The 24459-nt window shown below is 42.2% G+C and overlaps 1 protein-coding gene across 3 annotated transcripts in view; it reads left to right on the top strand.

Annotated features, from left to right (window-relative positions):
• Nucleotides 1-24459, top strand: part of GABRB1 (gamma-aminobutyric acid type A receptor subunit beta1) — a 1685242-nt gene that overhangs the window by 1149408 nt on the left and 511375 nt on the right. The gene's annotated exons all lie outside the window — the stretch shown is intronic.

Raw genomic sequence — 24459 nt, 5'->3', positions numbered from 1 at the left:
ACTATGCCTAAAAATGTATGAGTCATGGGTACTGCCAGGAAACTTAGCTACGATGTCCGTGATGACATAATGGGCATCACAAACAACCTGTATGTTGAGTGAGTGGGTACACTTCCTGTTGCGGAAAATGTGTTCCAGATTAGCAGGGGGGCATATTTGAATGTGTGTCCCATCTACACACCCTATGACATGAGGAAAGTGGGCAATGCGGTAAAAGTCCAGCTTGGTGCTGTTAATTTCTGCCTCATTCCTTGGTAAGTATATGAAGTGAGACATGTGCGTGACTAAGGCTTCTAGGAATGCCCTGAGGAACCTTGACACTGCACTTTGGGATACCCCACCTGCCACGGCAATGACCCCCTGATAGCTCCCTGAGGCCAATAGGTGCAGTGCGCATAGTACTTGCACATGCGTAGGGATGGCGCAGCCACGCAGAGTCTTGTGTTCTAGCTGTGGTTTCAGTAAATCTATTAATTCTAGAATGGCTGCGCTGCTAAGGCGGTATTTGTCATAGATCTCCTCTTCAGTTTGCTGAAAAAGAGTCTGCCTGGTTCTATATATCTTCTCCTGTCTGTGGCCCCTCCTCCTCCTCTGCTGGGCTGCGTAGACTCTCCTCCTCACTGCTATCAGGTATATCTCCGCCATCTTGAGTAACCCAGATGCCTTCTGGGTCCCCTTTTATACTTTGGTAATGGTTACCACCTGCTCTGAGTTAGTGGTAAATGGGACATGCAAACTGGGCTTTTTGCGACTAGTCGCAATTTGCGAGTTGCAATTGCATATGGGTTGCGACTCGCAAATTGCGACTTGCAATTTGCGGGTCGCAAAATGGGGTCGCACCGGATGCGACTCGCAAACGGGTCCCATCGCTTTTTGCGAGTCGGAAATTGGCTTTTTGCATCCCATTTCCGATTTTGCACTGTCGCAAATTGCGATTCGGCCCGTTTGCGAGTCGCAATCGTTTGCTACATCTGGCCCCTAATTGTTTACAAATTAAGCACTGGCTGCAAATGTAGCCTGCAAAATGCTGTGGGCACACCATGCACGTTATGGACATTCATTAAAGCAATCCCTGAATGGGTCCAACCCAAACAGGCCAATAAACGAAGGATTCTGACCCACAGTCCTGTCTGTGAATAATACACAACAAGCCAGGTCTAAAAAAAGACTAATCTTAATAAAAGTTCTACCTTCATGCAATATTTAGAATAGCTCAGTGCAATCGTTTTTGCTGGGCTTAAAATGAAAAAAGCTTTTCATTTCTGATCCACCTTTATCTTTGCTCAATGACAGGTGTGCTCAAAACTTAACAGACCAAAACTAAGCTAGATGTGCTAAAGTCTGTTGGATTTTGTTCAGTTTACTAATTAGCTCTAAAGTTAATAGCTAATCAAAATGCACATTTTCAATGGTAACTGCAACAAAACCACAACGTTTGCATTTAAAAAAATATTTCATTTAAATATGAGCATTTCAATTTGAATATTTTCTCCCAAACAATCACACTTCTCATAAATTTTAATGTTGACCGATAGTCATTTCAAAATAGCAATTCCATCCGTTTTGAATATAACGATCTTGCCCTGTTTTCACTGCTATGTGTTTTTTTTGCTTTTTCGAAAAATACACCTACGTACATTTTGACAAAACCGTTGCAAGCTCTCATATTGGACAAGGCACTTCACCTCATTCTCCGTTGTCAAAAAGCTGAACAGTTTTTACTCTATACGCAGAAAAATATTTCCTGAGAAATAACGTGAAATTCACTTTTGTGACTGGCCTTAAATTCTTGAGCACTTTGAAGGATATTCACAAAACTCTTCATGATCAGTTGCTGGGGTTGAACCAGACCTCTGGAAAAGTTTGTACAGTTCCATAAAGCGACACCAAAGATATCAAGGTGAGACTAAACTTACCTATGTCGATTCTGTAATGTATGTACAAATCAAAGTATAGTGAGCCTTTTAGCAGTAAGTGATTACACGCTGTCCTGGTTTCTGTTATCATCAATGGACTGGGCCTCTTGCACCATACTCTCCTGTACACAGCATCTTTCGCTCAAGATGCCCCTGCTCCAATAAAAATATTCTCTGTCAATTACTCTATGGATCCCTGGATCCAGGTCCACGCTACATTAAAGAACTAATACAAAAATAATAATTAAAAAAAATACATGTTGTGTTAAACTTTTTGCTGCTTATAACTGAAGTGATCTGCAGATTGTGAGTATAAATCCCCGAAGGGCCGTCTCAATCTTTCTTCCTTCTGGGGTAGCTAAACTGAAATAAATACTGTTTGGCAATAGTAACACTTGTTATTTACATTACCTTCAAATGGCAAACTGCGGTTTGGAGCACTCAGTGAAACGCTAGCTGTGATGATTACCAGCAATATTACTAGTAGTAGTAGTAGTAGTAATATTCAAAAGCAAGGACACAGCGTCATCTGGAATTTTGCTTCTGATTTTTAAAAAAATGGTTTTGTTGAGGGTTGAAGAAATTAAAAATCAAGATCTCTTTTCCTGTTGGGCCGGAGTCTTATACTGATGAACTGTCTTTCCCATGCAGCCGTCTCATTGTAAACAACAGTTTCAAATGACCAGTAGACTATGGCTCTTAACAAATTATGTATGATGTGGCATATTTGGTTCAGCAAAGACCTGGCGCAGAGTATAATCATTTTTCGCTTGCGCTGTTAATCATTGAGCAGTTTTATATGTAAAAATCTTCCAGATATTAGCGCTACAGTGTCCCTAGTGTTGTAGAACGTGCAGAAAGAGAATGCAGGCTTGCTTTGAGTTTTTCGAGAGAGTGCATTCCTGACTTTTTAAAGGTTAGCCTGACCCACATCAAAACTTTGTACACATTTATATTTTATAAGCCACCATGTCAGCTGGAAAGTGAGCACGAAGAGTTTAACATTTAATTCGGTCTCTTCGTGGGGGAAATGAGTCTTTTGTCACGGCTTCTACAAATGTGTTGCGATACGTTGCATATACGTATTTTATTTGGATTTAAATATGGTGGCTTATACATAACTGTAATAAATTGGCAATGATTATCCAGCTTACCTCATTTAGAGTTATGACCAATCAGCATTTTAGGCCCTCAATGGACAGGCCCTCAACGCGAGTCAGGCAGAGAGGAATTATCTCGTAGAATATCGCTCTGCATGGTACCCCGCCCATGATTTTGGGTGTGGGAGAACCAGCCCTGATTTTACCGCACGGTGATTTCGCACAGCAAAATCCACATGAGGCTTTGGTTGCGGTAGCAACCACGCATCATTCCACATTTATTTTCTGACGGTAGGAGCATACAGTGCTATCCTCTGCCAGAAAATACCTTCCCTCCCCTAGCCTCCCCGACGCTCTTCCCCCCTGCACATGCATTCAACAGGTCGCCATCCCATGGTGTTTAACTTGTAATAGACTGGTACTTTGGCAGATTTCCTGCACAGTAACGATAAAATCACTTGCAATTTTACTAAGGGGCTTAGTCTTATGTGCTGCAAAATACACAAATACAAATAGAATATGCCATCTCACACAGTAAAACTGCTTTCACATAGCACACATGTATTGAACATTGTTTTTATACATTTATAGAATACTCGTTTTTAACACCTATGTTTTTTTCTGCCTCAGCAAATTATCACAATTATAAATTTTGATGAGGGGAAATTGATAAAACCTGGTAGAATTGTTTTATAACTAACAAAGAAGGCACTGTCCCTATCAGAAAGAAAGGACGACAAAGCAGTGGTTCTGCCTTTTGAAAAAGCCATACTGAAAGAGACTGTACAGATCAGAGCACCCAGATCTGATGACAATCTACTGTCCAGGCACCGTGAAGTGGTCACCACCTTGACTAAGGATCCCTCGATCATAATAGAACTGGACGAAAAGGATTGGGCAAGCACGATGAATTGCACCAATTATGACCACGAATGCCTACACCTATTAGCTGATGGAAGATACTACTACCCTCTGAGCTCAGATCCAACTGATATCTTGATGGAACGCATTCAATCCATGGTCACGATGGCAGAGGCACAGGACTGGATCACAAAGCATGGAGCTGAGTTTCTAGTGAATACCTTTCCAAGGACTCCTTACTTCTACATATTACCCAAAATACGCAAGGGCATTAAACCCCACCCCTACCCCCAGAAGACCAAATGTCTCTGGCATCGGATCCCTACTGGAACCTTTAAGTAAGTTCTGTGACCACTTCCTCTAACCATTGGTCCAGAGAACCCCTTTCTTCCTAAAGGACACCAGGGATGTACTGAACCTGATTGCTGACACCAACAATCAACCTCAACCTACTCAAAATCGACCTTCTTGTGACTCTGGACATAGAGTCGTTGTATAAAAACATCCCTCAGAACACCACCATTGAGGTCATTGAGGCCTGTCTAAGAGCACAAACTTGTACGATCACCACGCCCATTGACATCATCATCGAATGTGCCAAGATGGCGTTGAAGAACAATTTCTTCAAGTTCAAGACCCAGATATACCATCAGATACAAGGGACATCCATGGGCAGCGCATTCCCACTGCACCTGGCCTATCGCTACATGCCCCTCTTTGAGAAGCAACACATTTTTACTGACACAAATCCCTTCAAAGATAATATTCTAATGTGGAGACGATACATAGATAACATTCTGGTCTTCATGAGTTTTGCAGCTGGATAAATACCTTAAACTCTTACCTAAGATTCACTCAGTCATCCTGTGTGAAAGAGATACCATTCCTAGATCTACTTATCTCCATTGAGGATGGACATTTATGCACTAAGACTTACAATAATACCACTGACTGCAACCGACTTCTGTTATTTGACAGTCACCATCTGAAAGCCCTACAGGAGAACCTGCCATATGGATAGTTTCTCCGCCTCCGAAGAAACTACAGCTCACTAAAAGATTATGATATGCAAGCCAAAACACTCCGTAAATACCTGTCTGCCAGAAAATAATCGACTAGAATCATCAAACGAGCTGAGAAGATGGCCCAAAAAATCATCAGAAGGCCCTCCTGGAGACCAACAGAAGACCCATTGAAGATGTCATGAACTGTGTGAGTACCTTCCCCCCAAACTCCAACAAAATCAAACGTATCATCATGAAGCATTGGGGTATTTCAAACACTGGGTCCTTAGAGATTCCACAGCCACGATTTGCCTTCAGGCAGACCCAGAACTTGAAGGACCTCCTGGTACACACCAGACCCTGTACACAACACTCCCACATGCAGAATACCTTGTGGGCTCTACCACCCATCACAGGACAAAACCCCTGTGGGTCCTGCAGGGTTTCAGTCACCCAACATTCGAAAGAGGTCAAAGCTGAACCACTATTTCACCTGAACACAGGAACATCACACTAACTGCAATACAAAAAATTGCATTTACCTGATCACATGCTCATGTGGCTTTCGTTATGTGAGTATAACCACGAGGGCCGTAAAAACAAGGATTATAGAACACCTGAGAATAATTTGCTGTGGACGCAGCGCCACTAAGATATTCAGTCACTTTTGTGATTCCAAACGTTCTTCTGATGACCTACAGGGGACCATTTTGGAAGCCAGCCAGGTTTGGAGTAATGCTAATCTTTTCCAAAAGGAGCAACAATGGGTCTTCCGTCTCTGCGCTAACAGCATGGGCCTAAACAATGAGATCGTGTGGTGTGACGTGTACATCCCTGGTTGAAGATATTTTCAACTAGGGATGTACTCAACACTTTCTTGACACGTCGGATCTGACTTACCACATACGTCTAAGACCACGGTTGTAGTACCCCATCATGGGCTGGTATTTAAAATACATTACCTAGTACCTAGCCCAGTAACCATACCCATGGATGCAGGGCCCTTTTTTCTTTTTCTCTTTTTTCTCCATTACTTTCACAGACACTGGAGACAATGCCTTTCTCCGTCCCATTCCTATCATTCTTTTTTTTATTCCTTAGCAGGGCTGCCCCAGTAAAGATCAGTTAACTTACAGGACTACCAATGTGTTGCTTCCATAGGAAAAGAGGAGATACAAATCAACAATTGTGTACCACTATGCTTGGATTGGAACAGGTACTAACTAATGCACCAATGAGTGACATGTTATTGAGTGAGTGTGAATGATGATTGGTGATTCATGCGGTGACAGTGAGGAAGGGGGTCCAACTAATTTATAAACTTGATTCCGACGATTTGCAGTATTTCAGAGCTGGTGTGTGATTTTGCCTGAAGGTGATTGCCCCTTTCACACTTAGCTAGATTTACATGCATGGTCCACTCCTTCCTGTACTTTTTTTCTGTTTCTTCACCCTCAAGATATGTCAGTTTGGTTAACAAATGTATATCTACACAAAATGCTTAAATTCTTTTTCTATTCTTCTTCATCAGCAGCAGTGAACTACAGGTCTATCTCTCTCATTCTCATTTGGGTCGTGTGTCAGACCGATTCCTTACTCGGAGTCAGGACTCAGGGACAACTACCTCATCAGCCAAAAGAAGGAAGTTATTTAATTCAAAGGGAAACCAACATGATAATTGATAGAAATTGGGTTTCTGGTTGGCTGGGGTATGCACCCTGTCCAAGCAGGGACCACTGTCCTTGTCAGAGTAAGTCATATACACACCATAAATTAGCCTGTGCTCACACTCTGGTACTTTGGCACCGAGCAGGCAGGCTTAACCTAAGAGGCAATGTGTAAAGTATTTGTGCAACAAATCAAACAGTAACACTGTGAAAACTCCACAAAAAAACTCCACTCCAAGTTAGAAAAATATATCATATTTTTATAAATGAAACAATATGAAAACAACAATAAATTTGAATGAGATGTGGATTTTTAAAGAATAAATGTGAAAATAGCACTTAGAAGGAGTAAGTACCTAAAGGGGTTACTGGTAACGCTGGGCTGGGACAAAGTCAAGAGTTCAGGCAGACCGTGATGGAGTGAAGTCCAGAAACAGGACTCACACAGGGCCCATTGAGCAAAAGTACCTTAATCTTGGTCAGAACATGAGATGCAGGGTGCAGCCGGGCAATGCATCGGTGTTGATCCCGCGTCAAGGTGATGTGTTGATTTTCCCCATGCAACAAAGTTGATGTGTCAGTTATGAACAGGAAGCACTGGTTCCAAGATGTACCAGTTCCAAAGCTGATGCGCAGTGTTTCTCCAAGCAGTGGAGGGGATGAGTCAATCGTCTCTATGCAGTGCTGGTGATTCAGTGGTTCCAATGTGGTGGTGCCGATGGTGAAGCACTGAATCCCACTGCAATGTGCCCAGTTTTTCTGGCAAAGATGCATAGGTTCTGGTAGTTGCAGTACTTTATATTCACTTCCAAGGGCCCTAGACTTGGTTGGACCACTTGGCAAAGTCCAGGTGGTGTTTGTAGATTGAAGAGCTTTGATGTCCCTGAGATTTCAGAAAAGGAAGCAAACCAGCAGGCCCTTGGAGAAAGTTAGGTTTTGGGATGTTGAGATTGTAGATCTAGCCATTCTCACTCCCAGGCCAGAGGCAGCAGGCAGCAGGTCAACACAGCAAAGCAGCTCAGAAAAGTGGCAGTCTCCCCAGCAGCACAGAATGTCCTCAGTTCCAGAAGTGTTCCGAATTGATGGTGTCTGAGGTCCAGTTCTTATACCTAATGGTGTCTTTGAATTGGAGGAGACTTCAAAGAGAGGCCTTTGAAGTGCACAAAGTCCCTGCCCTTACTCCAGACTCACTGTAGAGGGATCAGGATACAACCTATTCAGGTGTGTCAGCTCCTCCTTCCCATTCTGCTTAGGATGACCCATCAACATGCAGATGGCCACTCAGTCACACATACCATTCCTGGGGCTGTCTAGACGGAATGCAGGAAGCCAACTGTCACCCACCCCAGAGATGTAGTGGAGACAGGCAGAAAGTACCAAATGGTTAAAGTTAGAAAATGCCATCTTCTAACAGTAGTATTTTCAGAATTACAATTTATAATCCGGCTTCCATATCAGTTATGATTTTAATTTGGGATTTCAGAGACACCAAACTTGAGGGTATCCTATCGGAGAGCTAAGACTTAGAGTAATGAAAAATTAACTGAACAGTATTTCACTACCGGGCATGTAAAACTTAAAAGTATGTGTCCTACTTTTAAATGCACTCCACCCTACCCTTGGGCTGCCCAGGGCCTTCCGACCGACCATAAATTGTGATTTTAAATTGTGATCCCACAGACACCAAACTTAAAAAGTTTAACTTTTTCAGATTACGAATTACATTTATATGATGTAATAAGGTAATCCCAATGTTATCCTATGGGAGAGATAGGCCTTGCTGTAGTCAAAAATGGCTTTGGGAGATTTTCACTATGGAAATAAGTAAAACCTAAAAGTACATGTCCTGCTTTTGTAAATACATTGCAGCCTGGCAAAAGGGTTATTTTGCCATGCCGACATGGCAGTGTAAAACTGCACATGCAGGCTCTAAAATGGAAGGCCGAAGACATGGTTAAAGGGCTACTTAGATGGGTGGCACAATTAATACTGCAGGCCCACTGGTAGCATTTAATTTACAGGCGCTGGGCACATGTAGTGCATTTTACTAGGGAGTTATAGGTAAATTAAATATGCCAGTTGTGGATAAGCCAATGTTACCATGTTTAGAGCATAGAACACAGACACTTTAGCACTGGTTAGCAGTTGTAAAAGTCCCAGATTCCTAAAGGAAGCACAAATGAAGTCAACAAAAACAGTACAAACAGGAGGTCCGAAGGCAAAAGCACAGGGAAACCATGCCAAAGATGCCAAGTCTAACAATGTTGATGACTCTAAAAGGCCTACTCAGCCCTGTGATCTGGAGAGAGGTGCGTTGATTTGGAAAATGCCGCTGAATAGTGTGTGCTGGCTCAAATGTCAGACTCCTCTATTATGTGGTTGCTGTAGGGGGCTGTACCTGGAGATAGGCATGTGATGTCATCTTCACATAATGGACGCACTCAGCTAAATATTATGACGATTGTGAGATTGATCATCCAGTTACATCCAATCTGGAATTTGTTGTTAAATTGCTCTCACTTCTCAGTTAATCGCACATGAGTCATAATGAATGATTGCAGCAGCCTATCTTCTTGCTCTGCCTCTATGTCCACTCCTCCTGAAGCTTACACTCTGTCCTACTCAATGACTTCACAATATCGTTTCTGTTTTACTATCCTCAGGCCTTCTCTTCTACTGCACGAAAGGTGAATGCTCCATCCATAACACGCCTGCTCACCTTACCGGACCATTTCAGCCAGGCAACCATGACAGAAGTTCAAAAGAGAATGCAGACATCGCACAAATTGGCATTTATATACAGTATCATTTTTCTTTTAACACTCATAATTTCTAGAACTGTGTTGGTTCACTCCTCCATAATTTGCAGTTTTCAAACCTCCATGATAGAACATTTAGAAATAACTTGGGTCTCTGGGGCAGAAGGACTGTTTGCAATGCATTTAACTGAACAGTGTAATTACTTAATTTCCTTCCACAACAGATGTGATGATGTGCTGATGATGTGCTGCTCATCACGTGAGGAAGATTGTTGTTGTATAGTGCTTGTTTTTGTCACACTTTTCCTCAACCTTCTGTTTCATCAATTCATTGAACCCTTAACTCTCTTCCCCTAGGCTGTGTGATATATTGAGGTGAGACTTATGAATTTCCACCATGAATGGATCACATGCTTGGTGAGGTGGGTGTGGTGAAAGTGACACCAACTCACTGTGGAATCTTCTCTTACCTGAGTAATAGCACACGTCAGCCCCATTTACCCACCCATGCATAATAGTCCTATATATAACAGCATTCATCGGCATCATTATTCAGACATTTTGTTGCTTACAAGCTTAACCTTCTCCTGGCTCAGTTTACTAGTCATGAATCAAGGATTTTGTAAGTTTATTTTTAATTGTTTTCATGAATTAATTAAGTAGCTCTCTGTTGCTCAGATGTTCCTACTGCTAGTTTTATAACAGATCTTCTTTGTGTCTTGGTGGTAGTCTGGCCTTAGTCTTTGATAAGTTATGTTATAAATACCCCACTAATTCAGAGTTTTCTTTCAATCTAGTTGCCCATGATGAATAATCCTTCTGATTAATCCTGCAGTTGGAGTTCACCTAGATGAGAATGGGGCCTTTTTTGTGATGTGTTGTCTTCCCTGTTAGCATGTTAGCCTGCTACTACTATCACCATCATTAAGAAGGCACCTTGTGAAACTCTGCAAAGGTTTTGGAAGATTGAGAGAGGCACAGGGGTATATCTAACTGGTGTATACATTTTGCTAAGTGACTTGATGTTGCAAAAATGGCAAACGTTAACATCCTCAAGCAAGAAGACAAACCTAGTCTCTGTTGTTCCCACTCTGTCAGTGGGGTATTGTTTGGGTATAAGTAAAGTACATTATCTACTAAATAAATAATTAATTATATGGCAAGAGACTTCAGAATGAGCTAGCAAGAGTCTAGGGGGGAAAGGCTGATGTGCATTTATGGGACTGTTCAGAGCCATCGCCAATTTTTTATCAATTAAAGCTGCGCTAAACGTAGTGCAAAGACAAAAGACGTCTTTTTTAACAAATAAAACACACCTTCTCCACCCACAGCAGACTCACCCCTTTCCCTAAACAAATACCACCCCAACCAATGTGCAACAAAGTCCAAAATTGACACAACTGTCCCTCCCAATTCACACCCTCTACACCCTCTACACCCACAACAAAAAACCTTCTGACCATAGAAAACATATTAAAAAAGGATGTAGTGGTCATCAATGAGAGTCTGGATGCATGCCACCTCACAGTGAAGCAGCGTCAGCTCCCACAGGATTTGGCAGAGGAGGCGATCACTGGATTATGAGGAGTGGGGCAGCAGTGGTGGATCCCCACTGCCTGCAGTACTGCCGATGGTGTGACCGAGACGGAGGTGCTGGCTGGAGGTTCTGGGGGTAGCAGTATGTGCCTCAGCCTCTTTCAGGGCCACCAGCCAGCGATATTCGGCCTGGATGGCCTCCATCCTGCCGATATGGTGGACCAGCAGGAGCAGCTACATCAAGAAAGAAAAAAAGAAAAAAGACAAACTGTAAATAATGCTCAGAGGAAACACTTGTGTATATAGTGGCACAGTAGCAAGGCATTGCTAGTCCCCTAGGTCCATTGGAATTTTTTATGTGAATAGTTACAGGGCCACATTTTCCCCACCCATGCATCACATAAAGCACTCACTGCAAGAAATTAAGCTAGAATACCATTAGGATAAAAAGTGATTCATTTCATTCAAAGGATTTCATAGTAAAATCTAAACAGACACTTTGGGGGTCATTATGAGTTTGGCAGACAGAAAAGGCCATCTGCCAAACTCCCGCGGTCAGGGTGCCACCAGTGCGGGCAACTCCATCATGCCCCATTATGAGTTCCCTGCTGGGTCAGCAGGCGGAAACTGTGTTTCCGCCCGCTGGCCCAGTAGGGAACAGCCTACAAGATTGACACTGGCTCATGATTGAGCTGGCAGCAATGTTGTAGTGCATAGAGTGCACGAGCACCCGTCGTGCTGTTCACTGTCATACAGTGAACAGCGCGATGGTGCTGGCCATGGGAGCCCCTGCACTGCCCATGCCAAGTGCATGGGCAGTGTATGGCCCCCCTGGGACCCCCTGCACCCTGTCTCTGCCAACCTTTACATGGCAGTGCTACTGCCATGTAAAAGCTGGTGGAGGGGGGTCGTGATCCCCAGGGCGGTGCTGCAAGCAGCACCGCCCTGGAGGATTAGGACCGCCAGTCCCTCCTGTGGAGGTAAATTGGCGGTACTGGTGGTCCGACCGTGGCACAACGGCCACAGTCGCAATGTGATGGTCAGACTGCCTCCAAAGTGGTCGTACCACGGCCCTGGTGGCAGTAAGACTGCCACCATGACCCTAGCAGTCTGAAGACCACCAGGGCCGTAATGAGGCCCTTTGTGTGTAAAAAGAAAAATGACATCTCATTAATGAGTAAAGCATATATGCAGCACAATTGATAGTATTCTATTCTTGCTGTGCAACATTAAAGGAGGGTCTGGTACTCTCAGCAGCCTGCAGCTGGGGCAGCTGTAATGGACAATTTTGTTACTTTAATAACAATGGCCCGGCCCTGCTCTTCTCCTACTCCCTTTCAATTCTACCCTGACTACAAAGAGGCATATGAATAATAATAATACGAGGACATATATGCAGATATCCTGTCTGCCGTAAGTAGATAGTGGAAAAAATATGCAATGAAGTACAGGGAAGGGAATGGGATGTATATTTTATTTAGCACCTTTGACAAACTCTAAATCAGACATTTCGGCCCATATACATACTTTCATTGCGCCACATTTACGTCATTTGTTTTGTTATGCAAAAGTGGCGCAAACCTACAAAATATAATTGTATTTTGTAAGTTTGCGCCGCTTTTGTGTCAAAGAATGATGGAAATGCAGCACAAAGAAAGTATAAATATGGGCCTTAGTCCCATTTTACTCCTTGGCTTCACCCTTGACCATAAATTATTTTCAACACATAACAGGGTAAATTACTCTACTTAAAGGTAAGTTTGAGGGATTAAGCTAGGCAGAGGTTTTGCTGCAAAATAGTCTTGGTTGGCAATAAAAATGGGATTTCATACATTCCTACCATGCTGCACTGTCATGGAAACTGTTGGTATACTGTATAAATGAATGATAAGACAACATTGTGGGGGGACGAGGGGACATGACCATGGCCACTCTCTTGTTTTGACCGTTTAAGCCTGAGCAAGAAAGCCTTCTCAACAATTGTGTGGTGAAAAATAGCTTATTGGGCCTGCAATCTTCACAGTATTAAAAATCTGTTGTCTTAGATTTACAGTACTGCAACACATATAAGGGGAGAAGGAAAGCTTAATAAAAAAGCAGAAGAAAGCTACATCGAGGATAAAGACAGCTACAGAGACATGAAATACAGAAACAAAGGATAATGCAAGGATAACAAGAATTTAACAAACATTAGATAGAGGAGTTGAAAAAAAGGAGACTATAAAAAATAAAAAGGGCAAAAATATTCTGATAGTAATGAGAGGTGAAAGTTATGGAAATAATATTCACAGGACTTACTAGGGCCAGCAGAACCATCGGCTGCAACACTGTTGGTGGTGGTGTTTGTTCCATCCGCCATGGCACTGGTGATAGCAGCCCCTTCAACCTGCTGTGATGCCCTCTTGCCCTTGGGTGCTAATGTCCGAAATAAAGAAGATAACAAAGAAATTAGACGCAGTAGCATTTTAGTTTTCTAAATCAGATTGCCTATTGTCCTTTTCCTAATTTCCTTAACTTAAGCCATTTCCTAATTTCCTAAAGCCAAACTACATACTAATGCATTGCTACAAATGATCTTTGCTTTCTCCAGCCCCTTTGATGGGCCATCTTAGTCTCCCTTTTCAGTTCATACTACACATCAATGGGAGATTGGGACTGTATGAACTACATAAAGAAAGGCACAGAGAACACTAACACAGAGTATCTTATTGACAGGAGAGATGAGTCTGCATCACTTCTTGAATAATCAGCCCGAGTGAGCCTCAATGAATCCAAGTGGGTAGCACCAAGTACCTGGCTAGCTCAAGTTGGTTAAAATAATATTCATAACATAAACTTAACTTACCTCTGAGTGTGAGCAGCATGCTAGTAGGAAAAAACTGCATTTTTAGGAAACAAAAAATAAAAATTACTCACTGTGCCCTGCAAACTTGGACCCAGCATGTGAAGCAGGTCCTGTTCACGATCTAGTAAATGTGCCCAGTGGTGTGAAAGCACACTCTCCCCTACAACAGCCAACATTCCCACAGGGCATACCGTCTACCAAGTCTGCCACTGCTATCTGCCACCTGCTACCAGCACAGAAGGAAGGTGGCGCTTCACAGAAGAGATAAAGCGCAGCCACCTCCATCCTTGTAAAAATGGGGCAGCAGGCACAAGGTGTGCAACTTGCAGTCACAGTTGCGCCACACTGGCGCCACCTCTTGCTCCCTGTTCTGCCGTGGTGCCAGGTAAAAAGAAAAAGCAAAGCAGAAAAGAAAAGAAAAGAAGAACTAAAGGAACAAACACAAGGAAGAAACGGAAGGGGGAAGATTATCACAGATTGAGAGAAAGGTCCAGCACCATGCACTGGAAGCAAGAAAAGCAAAATGGCCAGGCGCACCTTGTGGTGCCAATTGTGCTGATTTTCAGTGCGGAATGTCCAATTGGCCTGAAAAAAGCAGCATAAACATGTGAATGAGCATTCTTCCTCCCGTTTGTGGAGTTCTGCAAAGTTGTTTTAGAACTCTGTAGAATTCTGCAGCGCAAAACTTCACGAGTTCCACTCAGGCCTAATCGCAAACCCTCGTCTATGGTATCCTCGACGATGCTGCAGGACCCCTCTTCGCAGCTCCTCGGAACCAATGCATCGCCTCGGCTGCTCAACACATCCTTGATATAGGACCTAAAAATGCTGTGCAACCAGGACTGAAGGTATTCTCATTCAGTGGGCCTAACTGGTTCCGTCACCAGCCTGTACGCCATTGTAGTTGACCTGAACTTGTGACTTTGTCCCAGTCTGGAGCAACCATATGACCACAGTTGGTGCTTTTTGGTGCTATTTTCAGTAAAGTGATTAAACTTGCAAATGTCCACTGCTGCTGCTTGGATTTTTGGTGTTTTTGGATTCATTTATTTATTCAAATTCACTCTTGTTTTTCTAAATCGATTTGGGATTTTTCTTGTGTTGTGTTTTACCTTTATTATTGTTTGAGGTACTGCATAAATACTCTACACATTGCCTCTAAGTTAAGACTGACTACTATTTGCCAAGCTACCAGAGGGCTGAGCACAAGTTAATTTGAGGTTTGCTTGTGCCTCACCCTGACAAGGATTTTGGTTCCTGCTTGAGTAGGGTTTCACCCCCCTCAACCAGTTACCCAATTTCTCACATGTTCCCTTCTATTCCACTCCGTATTTATCTCCTTCAAAATATTTACATATCAGCAGCTGCCACAGGTGACATTGTTGAAGCTGATATTGAATCAATTTTTGTTCATGAAATCGTTTCTCCTCCATCATCCTTAGTTTGTCCCAGGTCCCTTTTGGCTTCAGGGTTCTACTTCAGGGATTATCATTAGATCATCCGCAGAATTTAGATGCTGTTATTCCCAATGAATCCTCAGGGGCTTAGCTATCAACAGGGCAGTTGTGCGGTTGCAGTCGGCACCCAATGTGTGGGTCGTCCCAGCCCGCCCTGTTTCAACTGCAGTTTTTTGATAGGCTGCCTGGTGTCTGGGGTAAGTGTGGAGGCAGGTGGCTTACGCAGAGGCAGAGAGGTCCCAGGCAAGCAGCACCAGGCATGCTTTCGGAATTGATGCAAGCAACTGGACTGGCAGCTGTGCATCATGCCTTAGGTGTCTCAGTTGTCCACTTGTAAAGCAGTCTCAGACCAAGCCGGTAAGAAGACAGAGACCCATATTGCATGTGAATGTTACTTCCACAGTCCTGGACTGGTACTAATGGGCACCTGACGTTCTCTGGGAAAGCTGGCAGGACGGGGGCCAGGCTCACTGCTGTTGGAGACAGGTTTTGCTGCTAGAGGTGGGGTGACAGTGTTTCCTGCCTGCAGAGCTTCAGGGCTTTAAAAATAAAAAATGCAAAACAAATAGTTTTTAAGCATGCATTTGGGTAGTTTCATTTTTCAGCAGGGTCGCCATAAGCAGAGCTCATCTTCAGGGCATTGAGGGGAGAGGGGTTGGGTGTCTCCTATTACTTCACTTAGGGAGCCTAATACATGTATAATAATGTCTCTTCAAAATTGAAAACAGTGTATTTCTTTATAATGTGATCTTTGCAATGCATTTCAACTTATATTGATTTATACAATTGCATTCAGTGGCAATTGTTAGAAATGACAAATTCTATTCCTGAACATTTATGCCCACACCACTGCTGCGCTGGCAATGATGATTTTAGCAAACCAAGAGGAAAGCTGTATTTTGTCCCTGGTAGGTGGCCTAGGATGTTACTGTAGATGAGGCAACATTATGGTCTTTTACTTTTGAGCAGGCACACCCTAAACGTATGTATTTCAAGGTGCTCCCATGTGATGATGAAGGAAAAGGAGACAGTGAAAAAAGTAATTGCCTAGGATAACACAATGTTGTTAACCGGGAGCCGGGATTGATGCAAGGTTTTTATGCAACTCAGCCACTGCGTGGTTATCTCATTTTCTCTCAATTTTAGATCAAAGCTTAGTGGTTTGTGGTTAACTCTTTAGACGCGCTAATTCAGTGCACTGTGTTAAATACATCCAGGCTATGCATGTTTCATGAGGATAGGTGATAGTAGTATTTAGGGATGGTGATGTTTTGATGCAGAAACCAAAATGAAAACCAAACCACCCACCCTTGTTAGTGCATTGAGACAATTTGCTCCACAAAGCTAAAGGTCTTTATTCATTGTCATTCTTGAATTAATTCATCCATCCACTCCGCACCATCCACCTATTCATCCATTGAGCCATGAAGCTGTCTCTAAATTCTATCCATCCATTCATTCAATAATTGGGCAAATTTTGATAGTGTAAACTACGTTGCAAAATGCACCATATTTTCAATGTTTTTTCAAAAGGTGCCTGGGGGAGGTGGACTCACTCACTGTATGCAGTATGGGGACTGGTCTGACAAAATTTCCCATGACTGCTTTTGGTTCCCAGTCCGGCCCTGCTTCCACAACAGGCGCAGCTTCAGTTCCTAGACAAGAGCAGAGCGGCTTCTGCATAGGCTCATAACCTAGAAGGCTGAGAGCTGGGCAGTTTTTAATACTTGGAAAGAGAGAGAGACAGGGTTACTCAGGGCTGGGCTCATGTTCAGTTTTCGGAACAGTTCTTGAACGCTTAGCATCCAAGCACTACCTCTGAGCATAGGAGAGTGAGAGGTGGATCACCCTTGCTCTAGAAATACTTTTCTTCGCTGATGATCGCTAATAAATGTGAAGCTTTGTGGAGGCAGACGTCCTGACATTTGTAGCACCCTACAATGACCTTTGCCGCCCTGCTGTTCATATTTCACCCAGCACTTTACAGTTATAAGATAAGACAAGCAGGGAGGCAAAGTTCACTGAAGCCTGTTATACCTAGTGCTGCCTCTGGGACCCACCGTCCACATCAGGACAGGCTTGGCTACCTCTTGTGTAACATGAAAGCATTAATTATGTTCAGATGTCTAGTTTTTATGGAAGGTGGAGGAAAGTTCATGGTGAATGACCCCCATTTCATAATAACGGAATTTCAGTAACTCTGTAAAAAAGAAATTATGTTTCTGATAAATGTTGTTACAGAACAAAAAATACACTATTAAATATCTTGTCAACCCGAAAAAAATAATGCCTACAGTTTTATTTTGCCGTTAATGTGAGAAGAACACAACAAATGAAACCCATGAATCTCCTTGTTCTGCTTTACTTTCATATGTAATTGAAAGATGTCATACTCCAAGAGATTTAATGCAGCAAAACAACTGCAAAGCAATCACTGCTGAGTCCTACTGGCTTATTTAAACTACTAACTACCCGTTCTTTATAAGTCTTCATGTCACTTCCAATAAGGGAGTCAAACGATTTGCTGCGATGACACAATTAATATAACTGGGGATGCAGGGATTCAGATGCACATCTGAGGCTACGTTTATGTTATGTTATGTACTTTGTAGAGCGCACTAACACTCCAGCAGGTATCCTGGCACTCTGCAGTTGTTAGTTTAGGCACACCTGTGGCCTAGTGGGACTACTCAAATAGCCAGGGCTTCAGCTTCTTGCGAAGTTCAAGAAGTGATGAGAAAGCTCTATTGTGTAGCACAAAGTTGTTCCATACTTTAGGACTGATGTCGGGAAAGTCTTTACCCCAGGATTTGGTTTTCTGTATGCATGGGATTTGTGCAAATAGGAGTCCAGATGAACGGAGGTGTCTGGAAGGTTAGTGAAAGTAGATGTGATTGATTAATTATGCTGGGTCACTGCTATGTAGTGCATTAAAAGTGTGAGTGAGGAGTTTGACTTGTCCTCGTTTGTGAATAGGGAGCAAGTGGAGCTCCTTCAGTTGAACTAATATGGCTCTGCAGTACAGACCAATATCTACTTTTCAGTGTCAAGGTACAGTACGAGCACGACAGAGAATGGAAGTCATCTAGCGGTGTAGATTCATATAGTTCTGAGTGGACTGGAGGATGAGGGATTGTCTTTCTCTTGAAAGGAATTGCATCCTTAGGAAATTGCTCAGAAGTCGTGTACTATATGCAGATAGCTTGTAGGTGCAGCTAAAGAAGCTATTGAGGTGTAGAGTTGGGTGTGGCCAGAAAGTTTATTTTTGTGCTTACAGAATTTCCACTTCTGAAACAGTGCAGCTTGCCCTTTAGAGACCCGTGACAACCCCCTGTGGGGGCCTGAAATGTCTTGTGTCAGTTAGTCCAGTGTCAGATATAGGCCATACCCTACTGGCTCTCACCAACTCCAGCTTCCTAGTAGAAAAATTGGGGATTTCTGTCAAGTGCCAGGCTGTGAGTAATAGTAGTCTGTTTTACTTTGCATACACACCATTTTGTAAGGGAATTGGAAGATTTTATTAAGCCGCAGTCCAACTGTAGCCTGATATGTAGCCTGATATGTAGTTGACTGCCCTAGCCTCTCAGAGGCACCATACTGATGTGATATTTTCCTTATCGACCAGTGTACCTCTGCAAAAGTGCATGTGTGCAGAGCAACCCACTGCCTGTGTTCATAGGCCAAATTCTCACTTAGACCTCACATTCCTCTGTAAGAAAAGAGAGCAGAATAGGTGAATAACTACTGGGGCTTGACACCTCACTCCTCAGTATGTGTGCATGAATTATTGACAGACTTATGCAGATGATTCTTTGGACCTAAGGAATATGTCTGTGTTATCTCTACTTGTCAATACTGTATAGTTCTCATTAGTTCAGTTTGTGTGGTATTATCATTGAACAGGAGTGCAAAGAGCACGTTCAACCATTTTAGAGATTTTTTTACTTCCTAACAGGGGCTGATATGTGGGAAGGGTGTCCAATATACCTTGCCTGCATTAATACCCGTAACACTCACAACACCACAATGACTTAATTGTTAAAATGTTTGTTTTCATAGATGTTGCACATGTGGAATGTCAAAGCTTGTAGTTATTAGCATGGGGGTAGGGGTCATTGAGAGAATGTCATAAGTGTAAAAAATAATATTACATGTAAAGTCGGTGGATTTCCACATTTTATATACGATTTTTATGCAAGAAAATGATAACACCAATATACGACAAAAAACATGCTTCATAGTAACAGCTTTATAGCTCGACATACGTAGACTACTATTTTGCCCCCTTGGTTTCAACATTGAGCTCTTATGTAACAGACATGGGAAATTTCTTGAGAATCCTGGTTGACATTGTTTGGCAAGATGACTATCTACTAGTCACAGTGGATGTGGTATCCTTATATACCTCAATTAAACATGAATTGGTCTGCAGGCAATGGCATATTTTCTGAAACAACATAACATCAAGGAACTACAACACTCACAAATGTTACTATCTATGATTGAGATGTGCTTGACTAATAATATTTTTTCTTTTTAACCATGAAATGTTTTTGCAAACACGTGGGACTGCAATGAGAGTTTCCTACTCTCCAAGCTTTGCCAACCTCACTATTGTGTGGTGGGAGAAGGAGATAGATTGGAGAGAACAGAATGAGAGGTATGTTGACAGCTGAGATTTATAGATTAATGTTTATCATTTGGAATGGGACAAGTGAGGAGTTTCCGGGCATAAAAGTCTATGCACATGAACATACTCTTGAAACCACACTATCTTGCAAACCCAAGGCCACCAACAGCATACTACATGACAAATGTTGTCATCCACGCACACTGATCAAAAGCACAACCTACGTCAAATTCCTGAGGGTGAGATGAAATTGTTGCAATGCCTAGAAATGGTAAAGCCATTTGAGAGTGTTAAACAGAGGTTTCAGAAAAGAGGATATCCATGGGAAACATCAACCAAGGGGCAAAGAAAGCAGAATCATCAGAGAGGACACAGACATTAATTCAAACAAACCAAAAAAAGAAAGCAGATACCAATGAGAACCAGATCATAAGAATAATACTCACATATAGGAAGGAGTGTAAAGAAATGTATAATATGTACAAGAGACATTGAAACTATTAAGTAATGACCCTGACATACGCCAGGTAATGAGAGAAAGAAAGACCCAAAATAACATACAAGAAAGTTATGTCTTTACGTGATAGATTGGTGAAAAGGCATTTCTCTACTGAACCACGTCAAACATAGCTTGGTAAACAAAAAATGGGTATATTAAATGACAGAAATGCAGGGCATGCAAAATTGGCCAAAATAAGAAGGAAATAAAAGACTACAAAGGTTGAACGACTTACATTGCGGTATGAAATATGTGGGGGAGCACAACCGGTGCTCTGACAAAAGGATACTTAAAAACATAATAACCGTACAGAACAAAAATGTGAGCAATGCCATAGCACTATCTGCAACAGCACTGTAGTAAATGGAGAAACATGTGCTACTGTGGGATAGCGTGTGTAACCAGGAATGAAAGAGGTGGTGACAGAGCTTTGAAGGTCTGCTGATTGTAATCAAGATTTATCATCAAATTGCGAACAATTGCCGCACAAGGTCTGAATGTGAGCGAGGAACTATACACACATCTGTAAAGGGGGCTATACCCGGAGACATTGTGAAAAGAAAAAACTGAACATTAATTTCTGCCTGTTCGAAATTTGATGTTTTTAATTGCACAAAAGGTTCTTTTTAACTTGCACAATATGTACTTTTCTTTGCATATAGGTTCATCTATTCCTATTTTTTTCATTGATACCAATTTCCTGAGAACTTGGTCTTTTGACTTATTATATTATATTGTTGAAGTTGGACAATAAGGCACTGAGCTAATATAAATTGATGGACAAGAGTGTCAGAGAAGGGCAGTTTCATACTGAATGCCTATTCATGGCAGTATTGTTTGCTTGTCTAATGAAACATTGTGACAATTTTGAGAACCATGTTGTGTAGCACAGCAATGTCGACGCCACCTGGATGCAAAATACACATATTATTATTGGGTTTATGGCATAATATACAGAGAATATATTGCCTGCTAAACACTTGATTATGCAGAAGAATTGTTTTGAATATTATGGCACTGAGCCGACATAATTGATTCATAATATTGTTATAATATTGTTAAAATATGTATAATTGCTTCAGGAATTCGTGCATGGCTATTGAGATGCAAAACCTTTGCAGCCACGATGACCTCCATATCATGTGATATGAAGCTATGATGAGAATGAATATGGCATTGGAACGTAAAAAGAAAGATTGCATGTAAAAATACACGTACCAAAGTGGGATGTGTAGCAACATATTTAGAGCATGTATTGCCTGTAAAACACATGAATATGCAGATGTAGGATGGGGATTTTGCAATTTACATATTACCAGGGACTACTGATCCCAGAATGTCTTAAGATCATTAGTGGCTCACTAAAGTAGATAAAGAGACAGAGAAAAAGGACTCACTAACCATAAGAAAGTCTTTTTGAGTTGAAAGGCATTGGTTGGTGTGAGATGTACTTGCTGAAATAAAATTGGATTTTTACAAGACTTCGAGGAGTGCAGCGTCCCTGTTTTTGATGTGGAGATACTAATTGAGGATCTGTCAAACCTCTAACACTTGCATCAGCAGTAAGAGAACACCTGCACTGATGATCAATTTGCGAGAGAGCTTTATAGTCCCAAAAAATACATTTTTTAACTTCCAGGGGCGGCCCCTTCGCTATTGATCATCAGTGCAGATTGGTCATTTTGCAAAACACTGCTTCGAAATTAAATTCAGTGGCAAAATACATTCTACTCTGTGATTTGCGATATGTCAATGTCTTAGTTTACGACCTGTTTTTTTGTGAATTATAAAAAGAAGGAGATTGATGTAAATTTGAATCGTACACATACGAAAAGTCAAAGTTTATTACAGGACTTTGCCACCCAGGAAATAATCAGTGTGCGTGACACTGACTATTAAATTAAAGCCTATTAATTAACGAGGTAGCACAATAACTAACTTTGATGTTATTTCAATTGCATCTTGACCGTAGAGCGTTATGAACTCCACTGTAGAGAATTTGACAGTCCGATTCCATATCTGTTGCTAAGCAATCTGATGTCATGCAGCAGTGGTATCGTTTTCTTATGTATCTTTCTGTTGTTTGATGTCCGTTTCTGTGTTTCAGAGAGCACTCCTTTATCTATGCACGTCTGCAGTGATTTGCCTTTTATCATAATGTATTTCGTATCAAAGAAGTGAAATGTTATTTTCCAGTCCATATTACTCTTACTATGGTGACTGTACAGTGGACAGTGATAGCTGCACTTTAACGCTTTGCTTGTTATCTTAGGGTTTTTTCAATTACATGTGTTCTCTGCTTAATTCAGTGAATGCTTCTTTTCTCCTCTGGCAGTGCTGTGTGCCAGAATACGTAGACATCCTTTTGCGATTTTCTAATTGCGAATCTTTGTGATTCGCAATTAGGAAATTGCAAACTGCACTAATTTGCCTCAGACACACTTAAGCGATTCGCAGTGGGTCGCAAATGGACCTGCCTCATCAATGTTGATGAGGCAGGTTGCAATTTTCGACCCATTGTGAATGACTACAATCACAGGGATGGTGGCCTGCTGGGGTCCACAGACCACCATGTCTGTGATTGCTTTTTCAATAAAGCAATTTTTTTTGTTATGGTGCAGGTTTTCCTCAAAGGAAAACGGGATGCATTACAATAAGAAAAATTTAAAGTTCTCTTAAAAAAGTTTGCACCCCCATTTGCAGAGAGGGAGGGGTCCTTTGGGGACTGCTTCCTGTTTGCGAATGGCTTATGTTTTGCAACCATATTCTTGGTCTCAAAACATTTCTACATACCAGTGCGACTCCCTATTAGGACGGGACACGGTTGGCACGCCCCTTCCTAATAGCGATTAGCAAATTCTATTTTGCGAGTCTGTAATAGGATACTGACTTGCAAAATAGGATAGGTACATGGCACAAGACGATATAGCGGTCACAAAACTGCAAAATTCGCCGTTTGCGACTGCTGAATAGTTTTGTACATCTGGCCCTTTGTTCCTCCACTATAACATGTAATGTACCCAGATATTTGCCTTTCAGTTTTAGCATGGGTGTTGTCACTGATCCCAGGCATTCTTTCACATGGCTTTGTGTTTTTTTACCATGAAAGGTTTTTTCTCATCTACGTCCAGGTGCCACCTTTGTTTCACAACTGCTTTCTAGCAATGTTTCTGTGGAAATTGGGATATGATACAATGAAGGCAGCAGAAGCAGGATTACATGCTGTGCACAAATGTTTACCCACAGCATGCAAATGATTTTACGCTCCACTTTGTACTTCATCAAAATGTGAGCACAATGGCCACATGCTAAGAAGGAAAAGCTTAGTTTGCTGAAAAAGAGTACACCCGGCGAGCAGGATATACAACATTGAAGAAGTGAGATTGTAGATGAAGGTCAGGTGGCCTTTCATCTACCCTGATGAGGCAATGTCCTGTTGAGAGGGAAGGTAGGCTGTCCCACTCAAATTACTGGTGACTAAAAGACTCCTTGTACATAATTTTTGTCAGTTTCATTCTGTAGACAAGGGGAGTTTGGTTTTATTCAAAGTACTACATTAGTGGTGAATTACATAAAGTCCCCATGGAGCACAATGGGCCTGGGTAACTGCTTTGTGCACCCACCGGGGCACTTTGGTATTACAGCCAGGGCCACAAAACGCTTGTGCGGCCCCTTCTGTAATATTGAGAACACTGATGAACATGTAGTGCCAGTGCTATCGTGAGAGGACATTACCTCATTTGCATGGGATCCTGGTCCCATGCAAATGAGGGAATCACTTTGCCTCTGCACCTGTGTCGTATTACATAAGTAGGTGTAGAGGCAAAAATGCCCTTAGGAGGCACAATGAAAGTATACCACCAAAAGCACACTGTCTGGGACCTCTGTGGGAAAAGCTCTGTTAAAGGGTTAAAGGGGGTCACATGCCCCCCCCCCCAGATATTCCCCTGCAGACGGGTGCAGTCATTCACTGCAACCACCTGCAAGGAGATCTCTAAACCCTCTTCAAAGTGCAGGTGAGTTGCGACCTGCACTGTTACAGTTGGAGCAGTTTTTAATCAGCCGTTCTATATTTCATATCAGTGATGGGGGCAGCACAAGTTTGTGGCTGCACTGATGGCCGTGCATTCACTGTAATAGGGCACACTTGTTTAAAGGTGTGCCAAGGAGTAAACAGGGAAAGTG

The sequence above is a fragment of the Pleurodeles waltl genome, chromosome 1_2 (assembly GCF_031143425.1).
Source record: "Pleurodeles waltl isolate 20211129_DDA chromosome 1_2, aPleWal1.hap1.20221129, whole genome shotgun sequence".
Lineage (NCBI taxonomy): Eukaryota > Metazoa > Chordata > Amphibia > Caudata > Salamandridae > Pleurodeles > Pleurodeles waltl.
Note: the sequence above shows the minus strand (reverse complement) of the source record. Positions and strands in the feature narration are given on the sequence as shown.